This window comes from Scyliorhinus canicula, chromosome 2 (genome assembly GCF_902713615.1).
Source record: "Scyliorhinus canicula chromosome 2, sScyCan1.1, whole genome shotgun sequence".
In the NCBI taxonomy this organism is placed as follows: domain Eukaryota; kingdom Metazoa; phylum Chordata; class Chondrichthyes; order Carcharhiniformes; family Scyliorhinidae; genus Scyliorhinus; species Scyliorhinus canicula.
The window spans coordinates 240,698,703-240,721,806 of record NC_052147.1 but is presented as its reverse complement, the minus strand read 5'-3'; the positions used below and the strand labels follow the sequence as shown (position 1 = coordinate 240,721,806).

Sequence of the window (23,104 nt, the reverse complement as noted above, 5' to 3'; positions counted from 1 at the left end):
CGGAGCGCCGCTCCTAGCCCCCCCCGGGTGGGGGTGAATAAGGTGAGAGGAGTGGCCTCCGAGACCGTCGTGAAACTCGGCCGAGTTCACGACGGCCTTCCCGATTTTTCCCGGGAGCGGAGAATTCCGCCCCACTGCTCTCTGCAGAGTTTAACCAGGATAGGATTGCAACATTGTGCTCCTGAGCTTTATCTTGGTTCTGTGGTCCTGCAATTTCAAATAGCTTCAGCGTTCTCCTCACCCTGCTGCTAATAATTGACCTTTTAGCCTAAATGCTCCCTATCATGGTAGGCACAGTGATTTGCCATTCCCGATGGAACCACCAATGACGTTGCCCTTGCTATGTTCAAATGCACTCCTTGTGCACCTGTGTTAACTTGGGCCTGATTGAATTTGCCAAATCTAAAATGGCAGTGAGAGACCAGTCTAATATTCAATTCCGTTTCTGTTTGACCTCTTTCAGAACGTACTGGTTCCTTTCCCCCTCCCACAATGTGCTCCCAATTCACCACCAGAACATGAAAATGAAAATCGCTTTATTGTCACGAGTAGGCTTCAATGAAGTTACTGTGAAAAGCCCCTAGTCGCCACATTCCGGCGCCTGTCCGGGGAGGCTGGTACGGGAATCGAACCGTCCTGCTGGCCTGCTCGGTCTGCTTTAAAAGCCAGCGATTTAGCCCAGTGAGCTAAACCAGCCCCTCACAGCCCTCCAAATGTTCAGCAACCATGGATCTCCTGGCCCGTGCTCTAACACTGCATAATTGGGGTTCTCTTTCTCATCTACCAAATGGCCCCAAACTTTCCTTGCCTCACAGTTTGCCAAGGTCCCAAGTGTTTCTGATCCCAGATCCCATGTCCCCCAGACCCCATCTCATGGGTACTACAAGACCACAGGTTTCTCCAACCACTTTCTGGTCCTCCTTCCTTCAACCTGACATCTACTAAAGGGTGCATCAATTATTCATGGGCCATCTCAAGCCCTTCCAAGTCCCTCACAGTCTCAGACCCCAGCTACTTACTATTACCTGCATCATCAGTTTACGGTTGGCCTTCCCATTTTACACTGACCTGACATTTAGAACATAGAACATAGAACAGTACAGCACAGAACAGGCCCTTCGGCCCTCGATGTTGTGCCGAGCAATGATCACCCCACTCAAACCCACGTATCCACCATATACCCGTAACCCAACAAACCCCCCCCCCCCTTAACCTTACTTTTAAGGACACTACGGGCAATTTATCATGGCCAATCCACCTAACCCGCACATCTTTGGACTGTGGGAGGAAACCGGAGCATCCGGAGGAAACCCACGCACACGCGGGGAGGACGTGCAGACTCCGCACAGACAGTGGCCCAGCCGGGAACTGAACCTGGGACCCTGGAGCTGTGAAGCATTTATGCTAACCACCATTTAGTTGTACGTTGCTATGTAACCTTGGCTTGCAAAGTTACAGAAAGTTGTTGAGGCCAAAACATTGTGTAATTTCAAGAAGGAATTAGATATAGCTCTTGGGGCTGAAAGGGTTCTTTGTGTTGCTAAATTCAGGATGGTTGGTGTAATGTACACAAAGACCACAAAATAGTTTGAACTGGAACAAACCTTTAAATCTATTAACACTACTAATTTGGATTTGACATGTACTCCTAAATAATACACAGTTGATTATTAACATAATCTACACTCATCTATAACTAATCTCTGTACTATTATAAACTATATTCTGCTCTTACTCACACTATCTTTCCTTCAGTATGTCTCGAGCTAACTCCTTTACTTCCCTCCCCCCACAAGGCTTAGCATTAATGTCTTATATATTTGTAACTGTAATTCCCTTAAATGGCTGTTCTTAGAAATTTCATTAACCCTTGCAATTCTTACATTTATGATAATACCACGGGGGGGGGGGGGGGAGGCGGGGGGATGGCATTGAACTTGATGATCAACCATGATCATAATGAATGACAGAGCAGGCTGGAAGGGCCAACTGACCTCCTCCTGCTTCTATTTACTATGTATGTTTCTCTTTTTCTTTCTCCCTGTTGAGGAAATCTTAGGGACTGGATGCCCTGACCTCCCCAGCCACATGCTTCTCTGCAATGGGAGGCGGCGTGCCATTCGCTGGTGGCGGGATTCTCAATTCCTGCCACTGTTGATGGGGTTTATCATTGAAGACGTCCCACGGCGCCGGGAAATTCGCGCGGGGAGGGGGGCAGGGGGGATGGCGTGCGTTGCCATTGGGGCCAGAGAATCCTGTCATTAGCAATCAGCCAGAGAATTCTGTACTACATCTAGTGCAGAAGATCAACCTGCCTGAACTATTCCATGAATTTAAACTGTGTGGTCTGAGCTGCAGTAGCAATTTATCAGGCGTTTTGCTAAAGGCTCTGTGTTGAGGAAGTACTTCATCTTTGTTAAAATAAACATAAACCCTTAAATCTACATAATCTGTGATCAATTCTGTTAGCTTTAGGGTAATTGAAATGTTAATTGGTCCCTCGTAACAGTGAATGCAATGGATTTGTTAAAAGCGAAAAGAAACTGTGAAGTAGATTTAGAGTGGCAAAAGGCAAAACAAATGTCATGACTGTAAGAAACATGTGAGAGTGCCAGTCAGAGAGAAAAAGAGGTTTTTTTGGGGTGGGGTGGGGGTGGAGGAGCATCAAAGAATCTGAACACCATAAAGGTGACTGCATGAAAAGTGACCTTAAAAAAAATAACCTCTTATTTATAATGAAATGAAATGAAAATCGCTTATTGTCACGAGTAGGCTACAATGAAGTTACTGTAAAAAGCCCCTAGTCGCCACATTCCCGCGCCTGTCCGGGGAGGCTGGTCCGGGAATCGAACCGTGCTGCTGGCCTGCTTGGTCTGCTTTAAAAGCCAGCGATTTAGCTGAGTGAGCTAAACCATGCCATGAGCGATCAGCAAAATTGTTTTCCTCTGTAGGGCTTTTTGTTGTTGGAAATGGTTTTATTCTTGCAAACACATCTACTATTTAAAAAGATCAATAATCTGGGACAAAATTCACTGGCATCTGGAAAAGTATGGGCAAATAAATGATGATAGATTAGAATGGCTGAAGGCAAATAAGAGTTGCCTGGTATGATTGAGTTCTGTGAAGTAAAGAGGAAGGTCTATAAGGACTGCGGAACTGATATTGTATACACGGACTTTCAAAAGGTGTTTGACAAAATGCCACATAGCAGACTTGTCAGCAGAATTAAAGTCCTTGGGATTAAAAGGACGAGGCAATGTGAATCCAAAATTGTCTGTAGGACCAAAAACAGAGAGGAGTGGTGGTGAATGGTTGTTTTTAGAGCTACCTCACTCCGCTACTCCCCTCACCCATTAATTTGTCCTTTCACTATCATAAAGAGTGTTGTATGATTTACAATTTTAAACATCAACTTTCAACAAAAACAAAAATACAATATAACCAACAACCCCCCCCCCCCCCCCCCCCCCCCCCCAGCCAACATGGCTTACATAAACAATGCCACCTTCTCCGTTGGTTCTCCTATCCTTACTCGTCTCTCTCATGCCTGTCCTTCACCCCTCCCCCCTGCTGACAGCTTACTTTTTCTTGAAGAAGTGATGAGTGGCTACCACCTATGAGCAAACCCCTGCAACGAACCCCTCAACGGAATTTAATTTTTTTGAGTCTGAGAAACCCCACCTTGTTGCTAACCCACACTCCCGACTTCGGGGGTTCCGAGTCCCTCCAACCTAGTAATATCCGTCTCCGGGCCACTAGGGAGGCAAAGGCCAGGATGTCGGCCTCTCTTCCAAAGTTTCCTGAGGGACGTTGGCTGTGCATTACGGTCATTAATGCAATCCTTTTGGAAAATGTTGGTGGAAGACAGCACATAGATGCGAATTAGGAGGGGAACAAGGATAGATCCTTGGGGAACATCAGAGGTAATGGCATGGGAACTGGAAGAGAAGCTATTGCAAGTGATATTCTGAATCAGATTAGATAGCTAATAATAGAAGTAGGTGAGTTCACTTCCACACAGCTGGATAACATTGGCAAGCTGTTGAAGGTGGAAGGTACTTTCAACAATGTCAAAGGTTGCAGACAGGACAAGGAGGGGGAGTTTACCTTTGTCACCCTCACATAGGATGTTATTTGTGACTTTGATAAAACCTGGTTCGGCAGTGTGGCAGGCGTGGAATCCTGATTGGAGGGATCCGGAGTTCCAGAAAGGTGGTAATGTATTTGGGAGGCTATAAAACTTTCAAAGACTTTGGAGAGGAAAGGGAGTTTGGAAATGGTACAGTGGTTTCGAAGTGTGGTGGGGTCAAGGTTGTACTTCAGAGGAGAAGAGTGATATGGATAGATTTAGGGATATGGGCAGCATGGTAGCACAGTGGTTAGCACAGTTGCTTCACAGCCCCATGGTTCCAGGTTCAATTCCCGACTTGGGTCACTGTTTATGCAGAATCTGCACGTTCTCCCCGTTTCCTCCGGGTGCAAAGATGTGCGGGTTAGGCGGATTGGCCATGATAAATTGCCTATAATATGCAAAAAAAATTCTCTTGGTTGGGGCAGATACTTCTGAAGGTGGTATATAGAGTACACCTTGCAAGGGCGAGGGTGAGCCGGCTCTTTTGAGGGGGTAGAAGATGTGTGAATGTTGCGGGGGGGGGGGGGGGGGGGGGGGGGGGGGGGGGGGGGCGTGGCCCGGCAAACCATTTTCACATGTTTTGGTCCTGTTCAAAGCTGGAGGATTACTGGAAGGAAGTTTTTTGGGTAATCTCTGAAGTGGTGCCAGTAAAACTGGACCCGTGCCCTCGGGAGGCCATATTCAGGGTGTTGGACCAGCCAGGGTTGAAAACGGATGCGGAGGCAGATGTTGTAGCCTTCGCCTTGTTGATCATCTGAAGGCGGATCCTGTTAGGGTGGAGATCAACCTCTCCACCCTGTGTCCTGGGATGGCGGGGGGACCTGCTGGAATTCTTGACTCTTGGGAAGGTCAAATTTGAACTGAGGGGAAGGATGGAGAGGTTTTACAATTCATGGGCGTTATTCATTACGCACTTTCGAGAATTGGATTACATTGAACATTAGCGAGGGGGGGGGGGCTGCGAGGGTTGGAGAGAGAGGGACTGTATGTGTTCATGCTGACTATGGGTGATTCCTGATTCCTTTTTGTTATTTGTTTATGTCGACATACGGGCTAATGTTTGGAGGTCTGGTGGAAGGATGGGATCGTTGTTATTGATATGGGGATTGACATTGCATTTGTTACTGATTATTATATATTGTTGGGTGTATATTTGGGAGAAAATGTGAAAAAGGAGGAGAGTAAAAATATTTAAATAAAAAGAAATGGGTGGCAACATACGTCTCATTATACCGGGTCCCAGCCTCGGTCTCCGGCCTCTGCACTAGCGTCATCAGCAGGTACCTCTTACCCCCGATGTGCCACTCCCTGATGTGCCGATGTGTGCAACACAATATGAATGCCACCTATTACCCCTTGGATCTGTGGCAACCAGGCGATGGTGGAGAATCCTGCAGCTCATGCACCTTGGTGGGCTTGGTCCAGGTCAAAGTTGATATAGTCTGATGCCCGGGCATACAGGGCATTCGTCACTTCATGGATGCACTTGTGGGCTGTAGCTCATGATATGCTGCACAAGTCTTCGGTTGAGGCCTGGTATGATCCGGTTGCATCTACGTTCAGTGCTGCGGTGACCTACACAGCCACTGGGAGCGTGCATTCTCCTCCTACTCCACAGGGTGCCAAGTCCTCGAGGACGTGGCGCAGGTGTTGCACTGTCTCTTTGCTGAGACGGAGTCTCCTGCATCATATGCTATCCGTCACCTCCTTGAAAGACCAACAACAACTGTACACATTGGACCATTGCTGGTGTCTCCCTCTGGATTAATTCTCAGCCTGATGGGTGGCTGGGTCTTTAAAATGTGCAGTGGCCCCCGACCTGCATCGAAGCTGCTGCCTTCTCTGCCGTCTGGCCGCCTGGGCTTCCACCAGCAAGGAGATGGCAGCCTCTGCGAGACCGACAGACTCGGCAACATTGTTATATCTGGAAGGAACTGGAGAAGAAGAGACACCAACAATCAGATAGGCTTCTATCCTGGGACCATCAAATCCACCAAGTGTCCCCCACCCTTATGTGACCCGCCTTCTCTGAGTACCATCCACCAAGCCAGCTGTGGTGGAAAACCTCGCTCTGCACTCACCCCCAGCCACAGCAGGAGCCCTTAGCCCACAGATCCCTGCCGGGAACATTAGGGAGACCGTGTTCAGGTGCCCACCCCTGGTCCACACACTTGCCCTATGGTTGCGAGGATATCCCCAGTACTGAAGACCAGCTCTTAGTGTTCGATTGTTGGCTGCTGCCTTTATGGTACTGATGCTTATAGAGTTAAGACAAACTGTTCAGGCTTCAAAGTTTGTTTGAAATGCGATGGAAGAATTGTCGTCTGAGGCATGGCACGTGTACCCACGAGAAGCTACTTGATAGCTGTGACGTGTTCCCACAACAAATGAGGCCATTTCCTCATTAGCAGTAGCCTTCAGCAGTGAAGGTAGAGGCTGCTCACAGTCAAAGGGAGTTAACGTGACCTTTAGCATAAAACCAGGAGCAGGGCTCTTACCTGAAAGTGTTTGGTAGGGCAGACAAGCAGTAGCTGTAATTGCTCCTGTTATGGTCTCCACAATATTTAAAGGTGGCTTGAAGGCCTCACAGATGCAAAGCCCCTTGGCCCAGGTGTGACCCCCAACCGGGAATGCACCAGCCCCTTGACCAAACCCAACCCTCTGAGGGGTGTTCTCTTCCCACCTCCACAATGATATTCCCACCATGGGCGGGATTCTCCCAACGGGAGTCTAAGTGCTGACGCCGGAGTAAAAACTGGAGTGTTTTACTCCGGCGTCGGCACCCATTCCCAGACCCCATTCTGGGGCCTCCGTGGGGCTGGCAGGGGTCTGGCGTGATTTGCGGGGGCGGGGCCTTGGCGCGGCGTCCCTTGCGTCCCCCACGTGTGCAGTTGGGCAGGCACTAGCTAGCGCATGCGCAGTGGCCGTCCTCCACCAGGCTGCCCCGCACAAAAATGGTGCAGGGATATAACATTGCCGGCGGAGGAAAGGAGGCCCACTGACAGAGGGGCCGGCCCGCCGAGCGGTGGGTGCTGATCGCGGGCCAGACACCATCGGAGGCCCCCCCCTCCCTCCTCCCACAGGCCGCCTCCCGAGTGTTCCCGCAGACTTCCCACCGGCAGCGACCGGGGTGAATGACGCCGGTGGGACTCTGTTGTGTCAGAGCGGCCGCTCGGCCCATCCAGACTGGAGAACCAGCGGCCCCGCCGATTCTAGTGGCCGGCGCCGCGCCAAATGTGCCTGCGCAAATGGCGCCGATTCTCCGCACCTTGGAGAATCGCGCACCGGCGCCGGGGCGTTGTGGCACAGTTGCTCCGATGGCCCGGCGCAGGGCTCGGAGAATCGTTCCCCATATTTGATCATGACGAGCACAGTGCAGTGGTGAAATCATGCCCCAAGTTTACAGCCTACTCTTATAAGTATTAGGCGATATCAAATCTTTGTTGATTGCTACAATTTTTATACAATTTACACAATTGTAGGTGAGGTGAGGAAAAATGAGACCATTTTTGTACAATTTTATACGATAGAATTTACACAATTGATACAAAGAAGCCAGCAACACGAGATCGACTTTTCCAAGTTTATGCTGCTGTTTATGTGTTGCATTTTTCGAAGCATAATAATACCAGTTCACTATTTCCCTTTTGGAATCATATGCAAAAGAGATTAGAAGTTAATTATTTGCATATGTGAAAAACTGTCAAGTTTGACATAAATATTTTACTTTGTCTTTGAATGAGATAATGGATTAACTTATTAATGTTTGATTAATTAATTACAATTTAAATGCTGAATGAACAAGAATAGTGAGTAATAGTTAAATTGAAGCAGCAGTTTTAACATATTCCCCTATTCCCCTGCCAATCTTTTCTTTATTATTTTGGGGGTGGTATTGGATTATATTACAATTGTCAAGTTGAGAAAAATTTCCTACATGCATGATTAGTACACAGTTCAAAAATAATAGAGCTGGTTAAACACTACATTAGAGCTGTGTGCTTGTTAAATGAATGAAGGAAGCAATAATTATCTCACTTCCATTGTCAACAGAATAATATTTTGTTCCTCAGATGTTTAACCAATGTCAAAAGAGAAAATGCTGGAAAATCTCAGCAGATCTGGCAGCATCTGTAGGGAGAGAAAAGAGCTAACGTTTCGAGTACAGATGACCCTTTGTCAAAACTAAAAGACATAGAAAGTGGGAGATATTTATACTACGGGGTGAGGGAATGAAAGATGAGTCATAGCCACAGAAACCAAGGGAAAAGAGTGAAATGGCGGTCGCCAGAGAGAATATATATATATATATAAAGAAATAAATAATGTAGAAGACAGTTAAAATGAAATAGAAAGAAAACAAAGGGGCAGAGGTGGCGTAGAGCTAATCAGCTGAAGTTGTTGAATTTGATGTCGAGACCGGAAGGCTGGAGCGTGCCAAACCGGAAGATGAGATGATGGTCCTCCAGTTTGCGCTGAGTTTTACTGTAATATTGCAGCAGGCCAAGGACAGACATGTGGGGTTGGGAGCAGATTCTTGTGTTAAAATGGCAAGCAACGGGAAGGTCAGGGGTCCTGAATGCGCACAGACCGGAGGTGCTCAGCAAAGCGATCACTCAATCTACGTTTGGTCTCTCTGATATAGAGATCACATTGGGAGCAGCAAATGAAATAGACCAAATTGAAATAGGTGCAAGTGAAACGCTGCTTAACCTGGAATGCATGTTTTGTATGTTAGCCTTTTGAACAGAACAAGTCTTTTATGCAAAATAGGAAGTGCATCAGTTTGCTTAGCTGATGAATTGATGCAACAATTACCAGGCTTCGTTTCGTTGAGCAGTTAATACATGATTCACACTTTTTCACATGTGGTGTTGTATATTTTGCTTTGACGTGAGCTAGTAAAAATTCAAGTCACCGTCCCTCAGGCTAAGTCATTATGCATTTTAGCTTGGTGACTGAGCTATCGCTGATTAGCCTATCACTCCATGGTCCTTGAAGTGTTCTGATAAGCAAACTAGCACATTAGTGACCTTGAGAATGAATTATGGATGAAAGTATATTCATGCAAATTAGCAATAATTAGCAGGAATACCATTGAGCTTTTAAGTCCCAAGTCTGTTCTGCATAGTACTGAAATTTAACTGAGGACATACTTCTCAATCAATACAGAGTATTTTGATTGACAGCACTGATAGCAAGAAAGGCATTTTTAAAATAGCTTTGTGAAAGTATTGTTGGGACTAATGGACTTTGATTATTTAAATTTCTGAGCATTTACTGAAGGCGTTTGCATCTAAGTATAGGAATAATTGTTTTCAAAGCCACTTAGTTTTTTGTTGTTCTTATGCTGCTATACTTGTATCTTTTCATAATGCTGCATTTCTAGTGACATTAACTTATGAATCCTTAAAGATAGTGTGCACGGATACACTATTAAGCTTAAATAGTACACTATCAAGAATGGCATCCGACAAAATGCATTTCTCAGGACATAAGCAATCCACTTAAACTGAACTACATGGGAAATATAATGCATGCATTAAGCCCAAGGAAACTTAAAGATTCCCAACTGGATTGACAATCTGTTATTGCAAGTAGCAGAGAAAAAGGATGCATTATAGCAGGAATTCCATATAACATTATTAAGGTGTCACAGAAATCTCATGTAATAGCAGAAGAAAAGCTCGTGTGTGATTCAATTTTCCCGCTGGCAGCACATCCCTGCCAGCGGCAGCGTAGGGTGGTTACAATGGGAAATCCCATTGACAAATGGCAGGAAGAGAGGGCAGCACGGTAGCATAGTGATTAGCACAATTGCTTCACAGCTCCAGGGTCCCAGGTTCGCTTCCCGACTTGGGGCACTGTCTGTGCGGAGTCTGCACGTTCTCCCCGTGTGTGCGTGGGTTTCCTCCGGGTGCTTCGGTTTCCTCCCACAGTCCAAAGATATGCAGGTTAGGTGGATTGGCCATGCTGAATTGCCCTTGGTGTCCAAAAAGGTTAGCTAGGGTTACTGGGTTCCGGGTGGAGATGTGGGCTTAGATAGGGTAATTTTTCCATGGGCTGGTGCAGACTCAATGGGCTGAATGGCCTCCTTCTGCACTGTAAATTCTATGATCTAAGTAGAAATGGCATTCTCCAACTGCTGCAAAGAGGCATTCAAAAATGGGCACGTTTTAAATTGTCCGTGATTGCTGCACTTGTCACCTATAAATTGCTGTAACATTTTGCAATTTTTGATTTAATTAATGTTATTTTTCTTTCCAATTAAGGGGCATTTTAGTGTGGTCAATCCACCTACTCTGTACATTTTTTGGGTTGTGGGGGCAAAACCCATGCAAACACAGGCGAATGTGCAAACTCCACACGGACAGTGACTTAGAGCCGGGATTGAACCTGGGACCTCGGTGCCGTGAGGCAGCAATGCTAACCACTGTGCCACCGTGCTGCCCACCCTTAATTAATGTTATGTTATTAAATTAGATTTAGCTTAAATAACAACAACTTCTAACACCTTAACATAACAAAACAATAGGCGGAGTTCTCCGGAAGTGTCCACCCAGCGACTGGAGAACCCCGCCCAAGGTCAATGTAGTTCTCCATTGTACGCGACTTGCCTATGGTGACATGCGGTGGGCGGGGTGGGGGAGTCCTGCCCATTGTGTTTTAAATGCCGCAGGTTGTTGCAGAGATTTTAAAAGGATGCTGAATTGCCAATTCAGTATGACTGTGTGTAGTCTGTAAGAATTAAGCCAGACATATATTCTTGAGTTAAAGAAGGAGTTAGTTTTACCGTGCTATAATCTACCGAGGTAAAAATATTAAACATGTTAAAAATGTACAAAAACAATTCTATTTCCCACTAACCCAAGCAAACACATGCTCAAACTCCAAACATTCAGAGAAACATGCTAATTTACAGAGTGTTTAGATGTTAAACTTGGCGAAGTAATATTTAGCCTCAACAAAAGGCTTAATATATACATACATATGACCAGCTGATGAAATTACAGATTAATATTCAGTATTGCACACCTTTATCACAATCAGGATGTGCAAAATGGCCAGAATTGAAAAAGAGCAAATATCTGAGATTTGTAGTGTTAGAGGAGGTTACAGGGTTCGGGAGGGGTGAAACCATGGAGAAATTTGAAGATGGGGATTCTTGTGTTCCGTACTCTGGGATAACACAGGCTGCAACTGGATGCAGCTTTAACCAAAAGATATTCCAGACCTTGAAGTTAGTTCAATCTGATTTATTGAACCAGTAGCACAGTTAGCACAGTTCTCTATGAGTTTGACTCTCTGCTAACCTAAGTGTGGTTATTCTGTCTGACTGAACCAGACTAGCTCTTAGCCATGTGCTGGAGGTGTGATACTGTACATACACCCTGACTCACTCTGTAGATGTTCATCAATGGAAAGAGGTGGAGTGTGAGCGCCTTGTGCCTTTTATAGTGAGATACCACCCCTGAGTGTCCTGCCTGCTCATTGGTCATGTCGTGGTCTCTGTGTTCATTAGCTGCCTGCCTGTATATCATGACAGAGATGAGAATTTTAAAACTGAGGAGTTGCTGGACTGTGTAGACCGGCAAGCACAGAAGTGAGGGTGAACGTGTCTTGGTACAAGTTGGGATATGGGAACAGAATTTTGGATGAGCTCTGGTTTACCTAAGCTGGGAGGCTTACAAGGTGAACATTGGAGTCATGATGGTTTGAATGATGGTTTCAACCGTAGGTGAGATGAGACGAGGGAAAATTTGGAAAATGTTACCAAGGTGGATGTTGGTGATCTAGGTGATACAGTAGGCATGTGGTTGGAATCATATAGGGACAATATGGTACCAAGGTTGCGAACATTTCATATTTTTAAAAAATGGCCAAGGAGAGTGATGGACTAGATTGCTAGGTAACTGAGTTAGTGATGCCCACTGAAACAATGGCTTCTGTCTTTGAAATAGTCCATTGGAAGACATTTTGCTCATCTGTTACTGGATGTCGGAAAAACAGTGTCAAATTAGCAGCAGTAGAGAGGTGGAGGAAGAGATGGGTTCATCAGTGTATGTGTGTAGCCTGATCTTGTGTTTTTGAATTGTGTTGATGAGGGGCAGCATATAGATAAGAAATAGAAGACTGCCAAGGATAGATTCTTGGCAAAAATCCAGATGAATCCACTAGGCAGTGTGGGCAGGGAGAGAAGCCATTGCAATTGTTTCTCTGGCTGTGACTTGATAAAAAAGAATGGATCCAGGCAAGGCCAGTCCCACCCTGTAGGACAATGAAGGAGAGGCATTGGAAGGCAAGTAGGTGCTCAACCCGGTTAAAGTCTTTTAAATTTGCTTCCCAAGTTCCTTACTTTTATGTCAGCTGATTTTGTTATCTTGGGCAGGATTCTCTGATCGGAAGCTAAGTGTTACGCCGTCGGAAACGCTGTCGCGTTTCCCGATGGTGTCAACACGGCCCCAGGAACAGCAATTCTGGCTGGGGGGCCAGCATGGCACTGGAGCAGTTCACGCTGCTCCAGCCGCTGATCCGGCCATGGATCTAGCGTTTTTCTTTTACGGTCGCTGGGCCCATCCGGCAGACGAATCGCAAAACGGAGAATCGCGTCCCGGTGTTGTGGCGTGATTCACGCGGCCCACCGGCGATTCTCTGACCCGGCGCGGGGTCGGAGAATCCTGCCCCATGTTCCTTCTTCCAAATCCAAACCCCTTTATCCTCTGTAGATAGATAGATAGATGCATAGATTTCCATCAGATTTTCTACCCCCAAACCTGCTTTGCCTTTCAATATGATCATGGCTGGTCTGATGGTAACCTCAACCTCACAGTCCCGCCTATCCCCAGTCATGTTTCAGTCCCTGACTTATCAAGAATCTTTAAAAATATTATTTAATCTAGCTCTGCCTTAAAAATATTCAAAGACTCATCTTCCAACTTCTTTTGAAGAGAGCTCCAAAGATCTGAGAGAAAAAAATTCTCCTCATCTGTGTCTTAAATGAATGACGCCTTGTTTTAAAACAATAGTTATAGATTTTTCCACAGGAGGAAGCAGCCTTTACGCATCCACCCTGTCAAGACCCCTGAGGATCTTTGTGTGTTTCGATCAGGTCGCCTCTTACTCTTCTAAGCTCCAGCGGATACAAGCCCAGCCTGCCCATCATTCCACAGAAGACAACTTGCCCATTCCAGGTTTTAGTCCATTATACCTTTGGTGAACTGCTTCCAATGCATTCACATTCTTAAATAATGAGAACAATACTGTACACAGTGCTGCAGATGTGGTCTCACAATGCCCTGTATAATCAAGATGTCGAAATGCCAGCGTTGGACTGGGGTGAGCACAGTAAGAAGTCTTACAACACCAGGTTAAAGTCCAACAGGTTTGTTTCAAACACTTGCTTTCGGAGCGCAGCTCCTTCCTCAGGTGAATGGTTCACCTGAGGAAGGAGCAGTGCTCCAAAAGCTAGTGTTTGAAACAAACCTGTTGGACTTTAACCTGGTGTTGTAAGACTTCTTACTGTATAATCAAAGCATATCACAGAATCATTACAATGTTTGGCCATCATAGGGCGGCACAGGAGCACAGTGGTTAGCACTGTTGCTTCACAGCTCCAGGTCCCAGGTTCGATTCCCGGCTTGGGTCACTTTCTGTGCGGAGTCTGCACGTTCTCCCCATGTCTGCGTGGGTTTCCTCCGGGTGCTCCAGTTTCCTCCCACAGTCCAAAGATGTGCATGTTAGGTGGATTGGCTATGCTAAATTCTCCTTAGTGTCCAAAAGGCCAGGTGGGGTTGCTGGGTTACGGGGATAGGGTGGAGGTGTGTGCTTAAGTGGCGTGCTCTTTCCAAGGGCTGGTGCAGACTCGATGGGCCAAATGACCACCTCCTGCACTGTAAATTCTATGTTTGCACTGGCTCTCCAAAAGGGCAGCATGACTCATGCACACTGTTTTGATTCACGTAATCATCTCATGCTCTCTTGAATACCTTAACAATAAATCATGGTTTAATGGTCAATCATTAGACTTTGAATTCCAGATTTTTATGGATTTCAAATTTCACCATTTGCCTTTGTGGGATTTAAATCTGGGTCCCCAGATCATTACCCTGGGTCTCCTGGAGTATTAATCCAATGGCTATACCACTGCATCTCCCCACTTTTGTATTCTGTTCCCCTCACAATAAATGGTATTCTTTAGCAATTTATGCACTAGGAAACCCAGATTCCTTTGCATCACACAGTTCTGCAATCTCACATCATTTAGATAATAATGGGCTATTTTACATATACTCCATTTGCCAGATCTTTGCTCACTCATTTAATCTATAGATGTAATTTTGTTGCCTCCTTGTGTCCTCTTCACAACTTACATTCCTACCTATCTTTGTGTCATCAACAAATTTAGCAATCATACCTTTTATCCTTTTATACAATAACTTGTAAATTGAGGTACCAGTGCTGATCCCTGTGGTAAACCACTTCCTTCATCTTACCAACCAGAAAACGATCAATTTATGCCTACTGTCTGTTTCCTGTTAGGGAGCCAATCCATGTCAGTATGTTGCCCCAAAACCATAAGCTTTTATTTTCTGCCATAACCTTTGATGTAGCATGTTACGAAATGTCTTCTCAAAATCTAAGTACAGTACATCTACCACTTCCCCTTTGCCCACTGCACATGTTACTTATTCAAAGAAATTCAGTAATCAGTTAAACATGATCTCCCTTTCACAAGACCATGCTGACTCTGCCTGATAACCTTAATTTTTTTCTGAGAGCCTTTCTCATGCCTTAATAAAGGTTTCTAACAGGGTGGTATGATAATACAGTGATCATCACTGCTGCCTCACAGCACCAGGCATCCAGCTTTGATTTCAGCCTTGGGTGACAGTCTGTGTGGAATTTGCATGTTCTCCCCGTGCCCGCGTGGGTTTTCTCCTGGTGCTCCAGTTTTGTACCATTGTCCAAAAGCTATGCAGGTTAGGTAGATTGGCCATGACCAATGAGCTGGATTATGGGGAGTAGGCCTAGGTAGAGTGCTCTTTCGGAGGGTTGGTACAGACTGCATGGGCGAAGGCCTACTTCACTGTAGGGATTCTATGGATTTTCCCTAACTGGCTGGTTGTTTCCTGCTTACTGTCTCCCTCCCTTTTTGAATAATGGAGCTACATTTACTCTGAAACCTTTCCAAGCCAAGGGAATTTAGAAAAATTAAAAACAATGCATCAACTACCTCGCAAAACATTTATTTTCTGGCCCTAGGCCCTCTATCTCTCACTCTCTCTCTCTTCCCCCCCCCCCCCCCCCCCCCCCCCCACCCCGCTTTTCATGATTTAAAGCTATTTCTGGGATGTTACTTGTATCATCCATAGTGGAGACTGATGCAACATATATATACAATGCATCTGTCATCTCCTTATTTTCCATCATTAATTCCCCAGACTCATTTTCTCGTGGACCAACGCTCACTTTTTAAAAGCTCTTTTCCTTTTTAAATATCTTGAGGAACTTTTACTATCTGTCCTTTTATTTCTAGTTTAGCTTTATCTTGTACTCCAACATTTCCTCTGTATTAATTTTTTGGTTATTCTTTGCAGTTTTTTATATTTTGATCAATCTTCTGACTTGCCCCCATCTTTATGCAATTATATTTTTCAGTTTGATAGGATCTTTAGTTTTCCTAGTTAACTATCGATGGTGAGTCCTCTGGAAATTTTATTTCTCATTGGAATGTATCTATTCTCTGCATTCTCAAATTTCCCCTTAAAACGTCTGCCAGTCTATCCCTACTGATCTACCCCTTAACCTAATTTGCCAGTTCACTTTAGCTAGCTCTAGTTTCATTCCTTCATTATTACCTTTATTTAAAGTTTAAAATGTTTGTCTTATATAAGTCTCTTTTACAAAATGATATTAGTCACTTTTCTAAATATGTATAGTTTGTCAAACTTGACTTGCATTAAACAAATTCTTTGTTTCTATGCATTAATAAATGCTCCCTAATCGTCCATTAGTTGTGTCGATGAACTTTGATAAAAATGAACAAATATTTGAACATATACATCATAAATATTTATTCAATTGCTGACTTTATTCCTAATATTAATTTGAATGTTTTGTTTTGGGGCTATACATGTTGAAGCTGGATGGAGTTCTTTGAAAGTTCATCCACAAAATTGTTTGCAACTATAAGTAACAAAGCAGTGGTATATTTCGGTGAAGCTTCCTAAAAGGATATATTTTTAGATTACAATGAAATAAAATAAAATAAAAGCAATGTGCTGTTATTTTAAAGCTGCTTTTTATGCACCAGTGGGTGGATTTTCCAGCCCCTCCCACCAGCAGGATCTTCTGGTCTGGCTGAAGCCAGTGGAGATTTGAATGGCTTGCTGCATCTGAAATGGCAGAACCTGCTGTGGTCAATGTGTTTTCCATTGTTAAGTGTCTGAGCAAATTGAATTGAGGAGCAACGAGGACAGAATCCTGCACATAACTCAACACATTTCAATCTCAATAGATGGAGGCATTCCTTCTCGTAATTTAAGGGCTAGGTGTATAAAAATGAAATGGTTATTTAAAAATTGTCTCAGATCAGTGATCATCTGTGAGTGTGTGTTCAATTGTACTTCCAAATATCTTCAAAAAGTGCAAAATCAGCACGTTAACATTGAATTACAATATCATGGAATTCTTCAGGATTTTGTCATTGGCTTTCTGTGGCTTTGTGGTTAATGGTCAGTGCAGACAGTAGGATTACATTATTTTTCTGTTCCAGACTTCTGATTGTTGTTTTTCTAATTTAATCCAGTGTTTCCTTTTAAGGAAGGTGAATAATGGCCAAATACCCAGCAGTATGACTTGTTGATATTATGTGATTAAGAAACACCAGGAACTTATTGAACCAATATCAAGTTGCTTTGACACAAGCACGGATTCATATATAATTGGTATTAATACTGAATATTTTATGTTTATAATCACAACCTATAACAAATTCTTACTTCAGGATAGATAATAAAAATTGATTGTAGTGACATAGGGATATTGACAATAGCTTACAGGCAAGTAGCGTCTTTAGCAGAAAAATATCCCAAGGGCCTTAATGGAAAAGGAAAGGAATGAACGATGATCCTTAGTAGGATTGTGAGGAGAGGCGAGCGAATGCTTGGTTTACAAGGTGGGTTTTCAGAATACTATTTTAAAGGATAGATGGGAAATACAAAGACTTCAGGAATAAGTTCCAGAGAGTAGGGAAGAAACATGTGAACTATCTACCACCAGCAGAGCAGAGGAAGGGGAGCGTGAAGGTAGTCAGAGTGCATGTTTCAAGCTGACAGTCAGTGCTTCAATCACGTGTCAGGTTGTCAACGTTTCACAAGAATAATCAGATTGGAAATTGTCAATATTAGCCAATTGTAAAAGGCATCAAATGGGCTTAGAGCTTGTTGGAACCAATCGGATGAGTTGGAGGATGTTCCTGGAGCCTCTTTATGGGATTCCAATCATAGAATCATAGAATTTACAGTGCAGAAGGAGACTACTTGGCCCATCGAGTCTGCATCAGCCCTTTGAAAGAGCACCCTACCCAAGCCTCTACTCTATCCCCGTAACCCCACCGAACCTTTTTGGACACTTGAGGCAAGAAGGGGAGTAGAGATAACCCCGGTAACTATAGACCAGTGAGCCTTACTTCTGTTGTGGGCAAAGTCTTGGAAAGGTTTATAAGAGAGAGAATGTATAATCATCTGGAAAGGAATAATTTGATTAGAGATAGTCAACATGGTTTTCTGAAGGGTGGGTCGTGCCTCACAAACCTTATTGTGTTCTTCGAGAAAGTGACCAAACAGGTAGATGCGGGTAAAGCAGTGGATGTGGTGTATATGGATTTCAGTAAAGCGTTTGATGAGGTTCCCCATGGTAGGCTATTGCAGAAAATACAGAGGCATGGGATTCAGGGTGATTTAGCAGTTCGGATCAGAAATTGGCTAGCGGATAGAAGACAAAGGGTGGTGGTTGATGGGAAATGTTCAGACTGGTGTCCAGTTACTAGTGGTGTACCACAAGGATCTGTTTTGGGGCCGCTGCTGTTTGTCATTTTTATAAATGACCTGGAGGAGGGCGTAGAAGGATGGGTGAGTAAATTTGCAGATGACACTAAAGTCGGTGGAGTTGTGGACAGTGCAGAAGGATGTGACAAGTTACAGAAGGGCATAGATAAGCTGCAGAGCTGGGCTGAAAGGTGGCAAATGGAGTTTAATGCAGAAAAGTGTGAGGTGATTCATTTTGGAAGGAATAACAGGAAGACAGAGTACTGGGCTAATGGTAAGATTCTTGGTCGTGTGGACGAGCAGAGAGATCTCGGTGTCCATGTCCGTAGATCCCTGAAAGTTGCCACCCAGGTTGAGAGGGTTGTTAAGAAGGCGTACGGTGTTTTAGCTTTTATTGGTAGAGGAATTGAGTTTCGGAGCCATGAGGTCATGTTGCAGTTGTACAAAACTCTGGTGCAGCCGCATTTGGAATATCGCGTGCAGTTCTGGTCGCCGCATTATTGGAAGGATGTGGAAGCATTGGAAAGGGTACAGAGGAGATTTACAAGGATGATGCCTGGTATGGAGGGAAGATCTTACGAGGAAAAGCTGAAGGACTTGAGGCTGTTTTCGTTAGAGAGAAGAAGGTTAAGAGGTGACTTAATGGAGGCATACAAGATGATCAGAGGATTAGATAGGGTGGACATTGAGAGCCTTTTTCCTCGGATGGTGATGTCCAGCACGAGGGGACATAGCTTTAAATTGAGGGGAGATAGATATAGGACAGATGTCAGAGGTAGATTCTTTACTCAGAGTAGTAAGGGCATGGAATGCCCTGCTTGCAACAGTAGTGGACTCGCCAACACTAAACGCATTCAAATGGTCACTGGATAGGCATATGGACGATAAGGGAATAGTGTAGATGGGCTTTAGAGGGGTTTCACAGATCGGCGCAACATCGAGGGCTGCCGGGCCTGTACTGCACTGTTATGTTCTGTGTTCTATTTATCATGGCCAATCCACCTAACTTGCACATCTTTGGACTATGAGAGGAAACCGGAGCACCCAGTGGAAACCCATGCAGATACGGGGAGAACATGCAAACTCTGCACAGATAGTGACCCAAGCCGGGAATCGAACGTGTGACCCTGGAGCTGTGAAGCAACTGTGCTAACCACAATGCTGCTATGCAAGATTTGCTGCCCCATCTTAAAAGAGTGGACATATTGTAGCCTTTTATTTTTACGTTTTAGAATTTGAAATGCACATAAAGGTGGATAGACCACTAAGAAAGCAGTTTCAAGGATTAGTTTCATTTTTTTTAACTCATTAATACCCTCTTAAAGCTGCTTAACAATGAAACATGTTTATTTAAAATTATGTAACCAATGCCGGTATAACCTCAATTCAGATAATCCTTTCTTGCTTTCGGATGTGGAAGAAAGCATGATGGAAACTGTTTTTTAAATTCATTACAGGGTGTGGGCGTCGCTTGTTGGGCAGCATTTATTGCCCATCCCTAGTCGCCCTTCAGAAGGTGGTGATGCGTGCCTTCTTGAACCGCTGCAGTCCTTGAAATGTAGGTACACCCACTGTGCTGTTAGGGGGAGAGTTCCGTGAAGGTCCGGCGATATATTTCTAAGTCAGGGCGGTGAGTGACTTGGAGGGGAACCTCCAGGTAGTGGGGTTCCCAGTTTTTTGCTGTTCTTGTCCTTCTAGATGGTAGTGGTTGTGGGTTTGGAAGGCGTTGTCTAAGGAACCTTGGTGAGTTACTGCTGTGCATCTTGTAGATGGTACACATGGCTGCCACTGTTCGTCGATGGTGGAAGATTTGAATATTTGTGGAACGGGGAGCAATCAAATGGGCTGCTTTGTTCTGGATGGTGTCGAGTTTCTTGAGTGTTGTTGGAGCTGCACTTATCCAGGCAAGTGGTGAATATCCGTCACACTCCTGACTTGTGCCTTGTAGATGGTGGACTGGCTTTGGGGGGTCAGTAGGTGAGTTACTCACTCTTGGGATGATTGCGGATGACTGCACAATGTTCAGCACCATTCGCAATGCCTCAGATAATGAAGCAAGTCAGAGACTAGGAATCCTGTGGCAAGTAACACACCCCTGACTCCCCAAAGCCTGTCCACCATCCGCAAGGTCAGGAGTGTAATGGGATTCTCTCCACTTGGCTGGATGAATGCAGCTTCAACAATGCTCAAGAAGCTCGACACTTGATTGGTATGCATTCCACAAACATTTACTCCCTGTCACGAATGCACAGTGGCAGCAGTGTGTACTATCTATAAGATAGATAGATAGAGAAATACAGCACAGAACAGGCCCTTCGGCCCACGATGTTGCGCCGAACTTTTGTCCTAGGTTAATCATAGAGTTTTGGACAATTTTTCATGGCCAATCCACCCAACCTGCACATCTTTGGACTGTGGGAGAAAACCGGAGTACCCGGAGGAAACCCACGCAGTCACGGGGAGGATGTGCAGACTCCATACAGACAGCGACCCAAGTCGAAATCGAACTTGGGACCCTGGAGCTGTGAAGCAATTGTGCTATCCACAATGCTACTGTGCTGCCCTTAAGAAGTTAACCTACACTCCATTATTCTACCTTAATCCATGTACCTATCCAATAGCCGCTTGAAGGTCCCTAACTTTTCCTACTCAACTACTTCCACAGGCAGTGCATTCCATGCCCCCACTACTCTCTGGGTAAAGAACCTACCTCTGACATCCCCTCTATATCTTCCACCATTTATCTTAAATTTATGTCCCCTTGTAATGGTGTGTTCCACCCGGGGAAAAAGTCTCTGACTGTCTACTCTATCTATTCCCCTAATCATCTTATAAACCTCTATCAAGTCGCCCCTCATCCTTCTCCGTTCTAATGAGAAAAGGCCTAGCACCCTCAACCTTTCCTCGTATGACCTACTCTCCATTCCAGGCAACATCCTGGTAAATCTCCTTTGCACCTTTTCCAAAGCTTCCACATCCTTCCTAAAATGAGGTGACCAGAACTGCACACAGTACTCCAAATGTGGCCTGACCAAGGTTTTGTACAGCTGCATCATCACCTCACGGCTCTCAAATTCAATCCCTCTGCTAATGAACGCTAGCACACCATAGGCCTTCTTCACAGCTCTATCCACTTGAGTGGCAACTTTCAAAGATCTATGAACATAGACCCCAAGGGGCTGGCTTAGCTCACCAGACTAAATCGCTGGCTTTTAAAGCAGACCAAGCAGGCCAGCAGCACGGTTCGATTCCCGTACCAGCCTCCCCGGACAGGCGCCGGAATGTGGCGACTAGGGGCTTTTCACAGTAACTTCATTGAAGCCTACTCGTGACAATAAGCGATTTTCATTTCATTTCATTTCAAGATCTCTCTGCTCCTCCACATTACCAAGAACCCTACCATTAACCCTGTATTCCGCATTCATATTTGTCCTTCCAAAATGGACAACCTCACACTTGTCAGGGTTAAACTCCATCTGCCACTTCGCAGCCCAGCTCTGCATTCTATCTATGTCTCTTTGAAGCCGACAACAGCCCTCCTCACTATCCACAACTCCACCAATCTTTATATCATCTGCAAATTTACTGACCCACCCTTCAACTCCCTCATCCAAGTCGTTAATGAAAATCACAAACAGCAGAGGACCCAGAACTGATCCCTGCGGTACGCCACTGATAACTGGGCTCCAGGCTGAATATTTGCCATCCACCACCACTCTCTGTCTTCTATTGGTTAGCCAGTTTGTATCCAACTGGCCAAATTTCCCACTATCCCATGCCTCCTTACTTTCTGCATAAGCCTACCATGGGGAACCTTATCAAATGCCTTACTAAAATCCATGTACACTACATCCACTGCTTTACCTTTATCCACATGCTTGGTCACCTCCTCAAAGAAGTCAATAAGACTTGTAAGGCAAGACCTACCCCTCACAAATCCGTGCTGACTATCCCTAATCAAGCAATGCCTTTCCAGATGCTCAGAAATCCTATCCCTCAGTTTCCCTCCATTACTTTGCCTACCACCGAAGTAAGACTAACTGGCCTGTAATTCCCAGGGTTATCCCTATTCCCTTTTTTGAACAGGGGCACGACATTCGCCACTCTCCAATCCTCTGGTACCACCCCTGTTGACAGCGAGGACAAAAAGATCATTGCCAACGGCTCTGCAATTTCATTTCTTGCTTCTCATAGACTCCTTGGATATATCCCGTCAGGCCCGGGGGACTTGTCTATCCTCAAGTTTTTCAAAACGCGCAACACATCTTCCTTCCTGACAAGTATCTCCTCAAGCTTATCAGTCTGCTTCACGCTGTCCTCTCCAACAATATGGCCCCTCTCATTTGTAAATACTGAAGAAAAATACTTGTTCAAGACCTCTCCTATCTCTTCAGACTCAATACACTATCTCCCGCTACTGTCCTTAATCGGACCTACCCTTGCTCTCGTCATTCTCATATTTCTCACATATGTGTAAAAGGCCTTGGGGTTTTCCTTGATCCTACCCGCCAAAGATTTTTCATGCCCTCTCTTAGCTCTCCTAATCCCTTTCTTCAGTTCCCTCCTGGCTATCTTGTATCCCTCCAGCGCCCTGTCTGAACTTTGTTTCTTCAGCCTTACATAAGTCTCCTTCTTCCTCTTAACGAGACATTCAACCTCTCTTGTCAACCATGGTTCCCTCACTCGACCATCTCTTCCCTGCCTGACAGGGACATACATATCAAAGACACGCAGTACCTGTTCCTTGAACAAGTTCCACATTTCACTTGTGTCCTTCCCTGACAGCCTATGTTCCCAACTTCTGCATTTCAATTCTTGTCTGACAGTATTGTATTTACCCTTCCCCCAATTATAAACCTTGCCCTGTTGCACGCACCTATCCCTCTCCATAACTAAAGTGAAAGTCGCACTGCATGAAAACACC

The 23,104-nt window shown here is 44.9% G+C and overlaps 1 protein-coding gene across 13 annotated transcripts in view; it reads left to right on the top strand.

Annotated features, from left to right (window-relative positions):
• Nucleotides 1-23,104, top strand: part of nckap5l (NCK-associated protein 5-like) — an 837,372-nt gene that overhangs the window by 445,429 nt on the left and 368,839 nt on the right. The gene's annotated exons all lie outside the window — the stretch shown is intronic.